This window comes from Pimephales promelas, chromosome 2 (genome assembly GCF_988280905.1).
Source record: "Pimephales promelas chromosome 2, fPimPro1.hap1.1, whole genome shotgun sequence".
In the NCBI taxonomy this organism is placed as follows: Eukaryota; Metazoa; Chordata; class Actinopteri; order Cypriniformes; family Leuciscidae; genus Pimephales; species Pimephales promelas.
This window is the reverse complement of record NC_142770.1, coordinates 49,644,572-49,654,209: the sequence shown is the minus strand read 5'-3', so window position 1 is coordinate 49,654,209 and position 9,638 is coordinate 49,644,572. Positions and strand designations below refer to the sequence as shown.

Genomic DNA, 9,638 nt, shown 5'->3' with positions numbered 1-9,638 from the left:
TGACGATCAGCAGCCGTGGTGCCCTCGAGAGCCACTTGAGGGCACTCTCTCCCCATGTTATGTTTTCCCCATGGACTCTTTGTGTTTCATTATGTTCAGCTGTGTTTCATTATTGGTTATTGAGTTCCTTATTTTAGCCTGAGTTTTCCCTGTGTCCCTTGCGAAGTCTTGTTACCCTGTAAGCGTGCAATTCCGAGCGTTACTCCCTGTTCTGTGTCTCCGTGTTTCCCTGGACTCTTGACGCTTGCCTGTTTCCTGGACTGTTCACGAACCTGTGCTGCCTGCCTCGACCATTGCCTGTTTAGACCACGAGTTTCTGGATTGCCCCTTTGTTTAATTCTGTATCTGAGTTTGTCTGCTTGTTTCAGTTTTAATAAAGTGCTGCAAATGGATTATTCACTACTTAAATTATGAAAAAATTATTACGTAATTATTGTCCCATTTTTATTTAAATAATTTAGCACTTTTAAAAGTTTTAAATGCCATTAATTGTGTATTACAGATAGGATGATCATTTATAAATGATAAATTAATAAAATAACATTAATTATAATTTATTAATTATCTTTCCATAACATATACAAATATAATAGTCTACTAAGCTCTGACAATGTATATTATATTAAGATATACATTTTTAAATAAACAAAAAACACCAATAAGCCTAAGCATAAGGCGCAAGTGCAACAATGAGTAATTTAGCAAGAAAAATTGAAGTTTGCTTTCTGTTTCACAATGTTCAAATTTTTTTTTTTTCCCCTGCTTTCTTTTTTTTAACATGGTGCATTTTATTCTGTTTTTCAATGCTAACCATGTGAGGCTTTAATAAACACAGTTTGAGTTCATTATGTGCATCTGTGTGGTATTGTTATTTATTGTAATGACCCTGACAAGTGCATTCAGCTTTGGGGAAGAAAGTATATTTTTACTCAAAAACAATATATTTATGGTATATTTCTAGTTTTTTGGAAGACACTCTTAATTAATTTGTAATGTACTTGTAATACAAAAAGTACTATAGCTTTGGGGAAGAAAGTATATTTTTACTAAAATATATATATATATTTATGGTATATTTCTAGTTTGTTTGGAAGACACTCTTAATTAATTTGTAATGTACTTGTAATACAAAAAGTACACTTTAATATCACTACTCAAGCATGAAAATATGCATGTACTTAAAGTGTACTAAGTATACTTGAAATTGTCTCAATTTAGCATCAAAAAGTACACTAAATACACTTAAAGTTATACTTTATACTCAGCCAATCACAGCAGAGGCCGGATTACACACAGCAGACACGCCCCTTCAAACAGAGCGTTCAAAGCAGAGGCTAAAATCAGGCTAGGAAAAATGCCTTTTATTTCTAAATTATGACTATTTTTGATCTAAAAAACATACTAACATTGCAGGAAATATTATAAAATGATTTTAAAAAACATTCTGGGGCACCTTTAACATTTGAACAAACAATAAGCATCAAATGTTAAAGAAAAGCAGACTTCAGTTTGTCACCAGCGCAGAGAAAGCCTGTAGCTTCAATAGGATCAAATCAATGTACTTTCATTAACTGGTAGTTCTGGTTATTATGAAGTGATGATTGACTGGGCGACACTGAAATCAAACAGTGATTATAACAGTTTATCTGATCTAATAACCAGTAAAAACACTACTCACTGTTACCTCTGGCTGGTTTAGTGAAGTGATGATGGTTCTGTCACGTGGTTTGCGTGAGATGTGCGAACTCTGATCCAATAACCAGAATCACAGAGGACATAAGTAAAATGGAAGATTACACCACTTTATATATTATTAAATATTATCTCACATGACTCTGTGCTCTGGCAAGAAGAGAAATCTTTTTTCTTGATGTATTGACTCATTTGCTCCATGAACTGATTCATTGATTCACTGATTCTCAGCGTCACTCTGGCGACTCCTGCTGGTCAGAACTTTTACTAACACCTTTTACTAACAACTGATAATGTTTCATTGAACATGTAATCTGTTTATTGCAATTTACAAATCATACAACATCATTAAATATGAGGGATCTTTATAATACGTGATATTATATTAAATTGTAGGGTTTGTATTGTTTCTTTTATGGAGAGCTTGATTAATCAGTCCAACAAGAGACTTTTAGGGGGCTTAGAAAACAGAAAGTGGGTAAATAAGCAGAAGTGTGTTTTTTTTAGTAATTCGCTGTTATTGTGTGCAGTTGAGTGAACAATACATGTTTACTGTGCGTGTGTCACATAAGGTGGACTTCTGCTGCTTGCAAACGGACTCTTTTGAGGAGACAGTGGATTTCCAAATGTGGTGCCCTGATTTCACACACAATGCACGAATACACTGCAGGCTCACTCTCGCTCGTACCCAAGGTAAATCATCAACACTATCATCCCTTACAAGTGTTTTATTTAACTGAATACATCACAATAAGCTAAAACACATGCGCAGGATACTTTACTTCCTGATAAAGTGCGCGGCCGGATTAATCCGTGCTGCTTTCACATTCACGCGAACCGCGGCACGGTTCAGGAGCAACCGAACTCCAGGCAGTCTCGGGTTCGGTACCGCAGTGCGCACCCGGGTCCCATGACAGCGTTCACATTAGCGAACCGTGCCCCGTTACCAACTAAACTGCCCCCTTAAATACAACTCTTGCTTTTTATTTCACAAGCGTCATGAAATGTGTACAAATGGAGAAAAACAACCTTTTACTCTCACAAGACTGTATTATCCAGATCATTTAAACGTTACTCTCAGGAAACTTTAAAAAACACTGGCTGATGAGGTTGTTGTGAATTGTTCATGTGTTAATATGGTCACAGTTTAAAGAGACATCGGTCACACTTTATAATATCTGCATGCTATTAATCATTAGTTAAGCATTAGAAAACAGATCATTCATCATTCATAAAGCATTCATAGACATTAATAAGCTGTTTATAAATACAGCTATAAATGATTTATTCTTGATTTATAAGCAGATATATGTGTTTAATAATTGTATTTTCATACTTTATTAATGATCAAATAATAATTTGTAAATGAAGTATAGCATTATTTACAAACCAGTTATTTAAGAGTTGTCAGTCACTTAGAAAGTGTAAGTGAATAAGCTCTGATTAAAAGGGTAATATTCTTGGTTTAATTCAAAACTGTGATCCTATAGTATAAAAGAAAACAAGGTTTTAAATAATTTGGAGGATTTTACAGGTGGTTTGTGCACAAAAAAAACAAGTAAATATTCCTTCTTTTTCCCATGTGAAAAGAATAAAAATTTTAAGCTTTAGATATATTTTATATCTAATATCAACTCGAATCAAGTTGTGTATCAACTCGTAAATATACGAGTTGATTACTTACGTCAAGACAAACAAAAAATGTATTACAAGTTTTTTTGCAATAGGTTGTTATTAACATAGACAAATGGTGCATGATCTAATTATATATGTGCTAATTTGCATAAATACCCAAACAGATCTAAACATTGGGTATGGCAGGTGAAAATGTCTTGTAGAATCTTGTTGACGTATAAACTATTTAATGTTAAGGTCTGAAACCATTGAGGCTACCATGAATATTCATGAGTCATGTTGACAGCTGTTATCTTATCTATTTTTCCAACCCATTTAAAAACAGTCTGTGAGTGCCATCTTTTGGACATTCATCATATTGCATTGGTTTTAATTTATTGTCCTTAAACAGAGCACTAATGTTTATTTTAAAGTTAGAATATTTTAGCAGTAAGAATATGTTCCAGAGATAAACGTGTAAATGTAGTATAAGTGTAAATTTTTAAATTGCACAAGCAGAGGTGGGGGACTCGAGTCACATGACTTGACTCGAGTCTGACTCGAGTCACAATTTTCAGGACTTGTGACTTGCTTGATTAAAGTACAAAAATGACTTGACTTGACTTTGACTTGAGAACAAGTTACTTGAGACTTGACTTGACTTGAAGTGGAAGACTCGACAATGACTTGAACATATAATAAACAAACAGCAATACAGTTAATTAAAATATATATTATGACGTCAGCATCAATATATCGGCATCTGTGCCTTTACGCTGCTCAATTCAAACCGCGCCAAACGGAAGTTCCGGGAGTCTCACGCATATTGATAGCGTCTCCCTGATGCCCGCAAATGAGTTAAAATCTCCCGGAATCTAGAGCGAGATACTGCGCGTATAACATACATAGCGTGCGGCGTGTGCACGGCAGAGATATGGGAAGCCAAACAAACCAAAAGTGGGACGAGACAGCGGGGCTTTACAGAGCTCGTGCCGCGCAGACATGTCATCTGCACGGTTCAATGATCCGAGCCGCGCAGCCGATTCGTCAGCGCAGCACGGACGTGTTTCCTAGCGACACTCAATAGTCAGCGCTGTACTGACCAATTTAAAGCAACGCAAACCATATGCTACATAGGCTACTACATGCAAATAAATGTACAATAAAGAAACCCCTCCTTCCTTACAAAGAATTGTTCTCTACTGAAGTTTAGGAGTTAATTATGGAGAATTCCATAATTAAAACAATCATTTGTTAATATTTATGTCAATTTAATATATAATATACATAATATTATTTAATATGTAATATTTATTAAATATAAAATATGTTAATATAACATATTACCATTTTTATTTTATATTTATTTTAAACATATTTTAAATATGTTAATATAACATATATCCCCCCCCCCCCCCCCCCCTAACATTACATTCATTGAGATATACCTCCCTGAAATGAATTCTTGTAGGTTGGGATGTCTGTATATGCAGCATAGATATATACACGGCTGTGCAGCTGCAAATGCGTTTTACATATAGGTTTCAGTAAATCGAGGAAAAGGAGTTTCCGAAGACATTTGTTGGCTATGATAAGAAAAACTACTGAATTAAAAAAAAAAAAATTGCATTTTATATTCTCATACATTTCATACATTTTATATTTTACATTTATATAAGATATAAGATATTACATTTTAGATTTCATACATTTTAGACCGTTTCAATTAAATTGAATTAGACAGATTGGATTATACATCTTAGAATCGATACATCTTAGACTCTGAACGTTTTGTGTAAACAACACAATTTATTTTATTTTCAGATATTAATGTAGCACAGATATCCATATGATTAATATAGCAAATGTAAGATACATAATATATGTATAAAAGTTCATCTTTTCTGTGCAAAAATAAATATGTATCGAAAAAATTTACCTCTATTTATTTTAGTAGTGTGACTTGACTTTACTTGAAACTTATCAGGACTTGACTTGACTTGCTTAGGGTGAACCCTTGACTTGACTTGACTTGCTTGATTTATCTGAACTGCGACTTGAGACTTGACTCGAGACTTGATGGTTAAGACTTGAGACTTGCTTGGACTTGACCATGTGTGACTTGTCCCCACCTCTGTGCACAAGGGTGGAGTAAAGCGTTTGCAACGTCGAGCGTGCCAATCTCTCTCGCTGAGTGTCACTCACACAGATGCCACGTCATTTTACTGAAACGTCCACTTTTGGTATGGAAAGATGTCTAACATTTAAACTTAGACGACATTATTAATCAAAAAGCCGTATTATGGTTTCGTTTTTTAGTTCATTGGCAAAATATAACACTAGAGACCTTCATGTTAGTTTATACATTTTACATCTCATGTTCGGCAAAAGGCGGATTCAAACTCGGGTCCGAGCGCATCAAAAGCTCTTTCACAAACTACAGGCTCTACGATCTACACCACTGTAGCTGTTCTGTGACGGACGTGTTTTTGGTATAAAGACAAGTACTAAAGGTGGCTTTAGTGCAAATATAGCCTATATACACACGCTACTTCATGAGATCAGTCTCACTTAAGTGTTAATAAAGAATTAGCTATTAGTTCTTCATTAATTCCTTATTAGTTATGCAGTAAGTAAGATATATCGAATTAATTTTGAGCCAATAAAAATGAACGTAACTTTTCAAGAAACGAATGAAAATATAAATTGAAACTGAATAAAATATCTTTGAAACTGAAAAAGAATGAACCGCAAGCAATTTTTTTGACTTTGTTTTTAATACACTACATGTTTTGCTAACTATTCCTCATATTTCGTTTACTGATCTACACTTACAAATGCGCTTCCAGAGTTTTCATTTACGCTTCTGAAGTTTTCGTTTACACTCCCTGAGTTTGCGTTCGCTGTTCTGACACAAATCTCTCGTGGGGGCGGGGCTAGTAGCAGTGTATTCTCATTGGCTACTGAGTTTTTGATTGACAGCTTCTTGACCTGGAAGTGAAGACGTCAGTGAGTGTTGTGTTTACACGTTTGGATGTGAGCGTCTGTAAGCGTAGCTTTCTATTTCATTTAGGTGATATTACGTTTATTTCTTTATTTATTTACTGCTACACTATATTGTTGATATGATTTCTTATAGAAGGAATAGTACAGACAAATGATATAATTTGTCATCGTCGATATCAGAATACTGGATAGCATAGGCTACTCGTGGTAAGTCTGATTGTTTTTATTTTTTTTATTAATTAATACTAAACTAATACTAATTATAATACAGTTCTTGCTTTTTCAGGTGGAGAGGCATATTAGAGCTCAGTGAGAGCCCATAACATTATACAGCAGTGTTGTCTTGATTTAATTGGTAAGTTGTTAGCCCAATCATTACATGTCTTGTTTATCTAACGTTACATACGGTTACAGTCTTCGATTAGATCATATTTGCTTCAATTAGATCATATTTCCCCTCTGCCACCCCAAACAACATTGTGCTAGAGTACTGTACAGTATCTGTACTGTAGCCTACAGTACAAAATGTACTGTATCAGACAATGACCAATGCCTTTGGACCAGAGCCCTGTCAATCACTGCCCGGTTCAACTTTGGCAATGTAAAGCCAATTGCTGATTAATTTGTGATGCAGAGTTTTTAAAAGAAGAGAGAGATACTTGACCATTTTCCACATCTCCATTCATAATATGTAAACACTCATTTGTTTTGAACTATAACCCTGGGCGCAATATTTATTCTGCAAAAGGCAACAAAATGCTTTTTCTGTATCCATATTTTAGTAATAATTATGTTAAAAAAACAACATTTTGGAGAAAAATGTTGCATTTTTAATAGTCTTTAATAATTTATATAAATATATATATATCCAAATTCAAAACCTAATACATGCAAGTAATTATGACTGAAAAAATCCAGCAACTAGGGAGTAGACGCTACACAGCCATGGATAAATGTTTATTGGGCTATAGAGCCATCTACTGGTTATACAATAGTATTACAGATGATAAATGGTGTGTGAGTCAGGTAAACATTTAGTACTGTAAAATCCCTTAAAACATTTATATAATTTGTTTGAAATAATTATTTTAAGTCTGCAAATGGTTACTGCATGTGGGAGTTCAAAGCAGTTTGTATTGTTAGATTATAATATATTTCCTTTCTCATTTTCCAGGGATTTGAGCAACTTTTCCACAAACAAAATTCTGATGCTGACACAGAGGATGGAGTGATAATACCAGAGATCAGCTGTCTCCATCAGACAATAATGTTACTTTGTTCAGACATATCACCTTTGAATGACTGGGATCCTTATCTTCAGACACCTGTTGTATTTTATTTTAATATTATAAAATAGCAAATATTTTAATTTCTTTGGAGCTCTAGATTAAAACAAACACAGTACACAAGAGGTTGCAGTTTATTCTCATTAGTCTCTGCTGATCATGGATTAGCATACCAACAGCATATGAATGGGATAGTTCACCCAAAAATAAAATTCTCACTTATTTTACTCACCCTCATGCTGTCCCAGATGCTTTTTACTTTCTTTCTACAGATAAATACGAATTAAGATTTTAAGGAAAGTAATCCATCTCTGCAAGCCCTAAAGATGCTTTAAAAACCACACACAGTGACCGTGATGTCCATGTGACCTCAGTGGATGAATCAATACTGAAGTGAAACAATAGAATAAAAAAAAAAATACTAATAATGTAAACTGTTTTAACTATTAAAAATAATTTCCGACCAACTGTCATACATGGGTACAATCCACTTGTGTTATGTGGACTCACAGAGATGTATTATTTCATTAAAAATCTTTGTGATTATACATTTTATTATCTATATTATGAGAATACTGTGCATTACATGTATAGTATGCAGTTAATGTTTTGTGGATTCTGGTCTTTCCTGTCATAACTGCATCCAAGACTTTCACTTTGGTACTTGTGTATATGCTGTAGTGACAATAAAGAATGAATAAATTTATTAGATTTTTTATTTAAATTCATTTAACTGATTTTATAAGTCATAATTGAACCTGTTGATGATTGTTCAAATATATTTACCATTTTAAATGTTAGAAAATAATATTAACAAAATGAAATAAATAAAATTATCAGCATGATTAAAAAAATACCAACAAAAATATTCTTTGTGTGAAATATGTAATGAAATGCCCTTTGAGGTCTGTATCATCTGACAGCAACCCACGATTGTAATTTTCATATAGTTTAAATTCCTCTTATTTAATTGATCATACATGATCATTTGATGGTGTAAATGCATATGGTAACAATGAGAAATTTGATGGCCATGGTTGCCAACCTTGATTACCTGGTTGAAGTGAAACTTTCTTGACTGCTGAATATATCACACACACGTATACTAGTAGGCTATTCTCTTTATATTGTAATAGCACAACCTATTCAGAGCCTAACATGCAAACGAATCATCAAGAATAAACAAATATTCTCCTAAAACATTGGACAAAATATTTTAAGTAGTCATATACAGTAGGCCTACTTTGATGTACAATTACACCTGAATAGACTGATCTGTTGTGAACCTAAAAGCTTCTGTTGACAAAGTAATCGCAGCAGAAGGTAAATACAGATAAAATTAAAAAACAAACATATCTTAATATCACTAAAATTAAATAGAAAGCTGCGCTTACAGACGCTCACATCCACACGTGTAAACACAACTCTGACGTCTTCACTTCCAGGTCAAGAAGCTGTCAATCAAAAGCTCAGTAGCCAATGAGAATACACTGCTACTAGCCCCGCCCCCACGAGAGATTTGTGTCAGAACTGCGAACGCAAACTCAGGGAGTGTAAACGAAAACTTCAGAAGCGTAAATGAAAACTCTGGAAGCGCATTTGTAAGTGTAGATCAGTAAACGAAATATGAGGAATAGTTAGCAAAACATGTAGTGTATTAAAAACAAAGTCAAAAAAATTGCTTGCGGTTCATTCTTTTTCAGTTTCAAAGATATTTTATTCAGTTTCAATTTATATTTTCATTCGTTTCTTGAAAAGTTACGTTCATTTTTATTGGCTCAAAATTAATTCCATATCCATCCCGATGGCTGCCATGTATAACTCAAATTGCTGTCTGAAACTGCGCCAGTTGCAATCAACATTGCCTGTGAGCTTCAAATTCTCCGGTGGTCTCAAAGTATCCATCTTGACGCTTTCACAACAGGTAATCTTCGGATGATTTCACTCCTGGTACCATGTTTTGTTTAATTCTTTCTTTATTAAACAATCTGCAGTGCAGTAACTACAAGCATGTCTAGTTCTTTCCATGTGCTTTTTTCT

General features: G+C 34.0%; 1 long non-coding RNA gene across 2 annotated transcripts; it reads left to right on the top strand.

Moving 5' to 3' along the window:
- Positions 1-5,951: 5,951 nt before the first annotated feature.
- Positions 5,952-8,304, top strand: LOC120459741 (uncharacterized). Of its 2 annotated transcripts, XR_016146397.1 has the most exons (4): positions 5,952-6,352; positions 6,446-6,519; positions 6,599-6,667; positions 7,487-8,304. It is a non-coding gene; the product is annotated as an uncharacterized LOC120459741 (long non-coding RNA). The 2 variants fall into 2 exon arrangements; XR_016146396.1 differs by lacking the exon at positions 5,952-6,352 and having other exon boundaries at positions 6,390-6,519.
- The last annotated feature ends 1,334 nt before the right edge of the window (positions 8,305-9,638 follow it).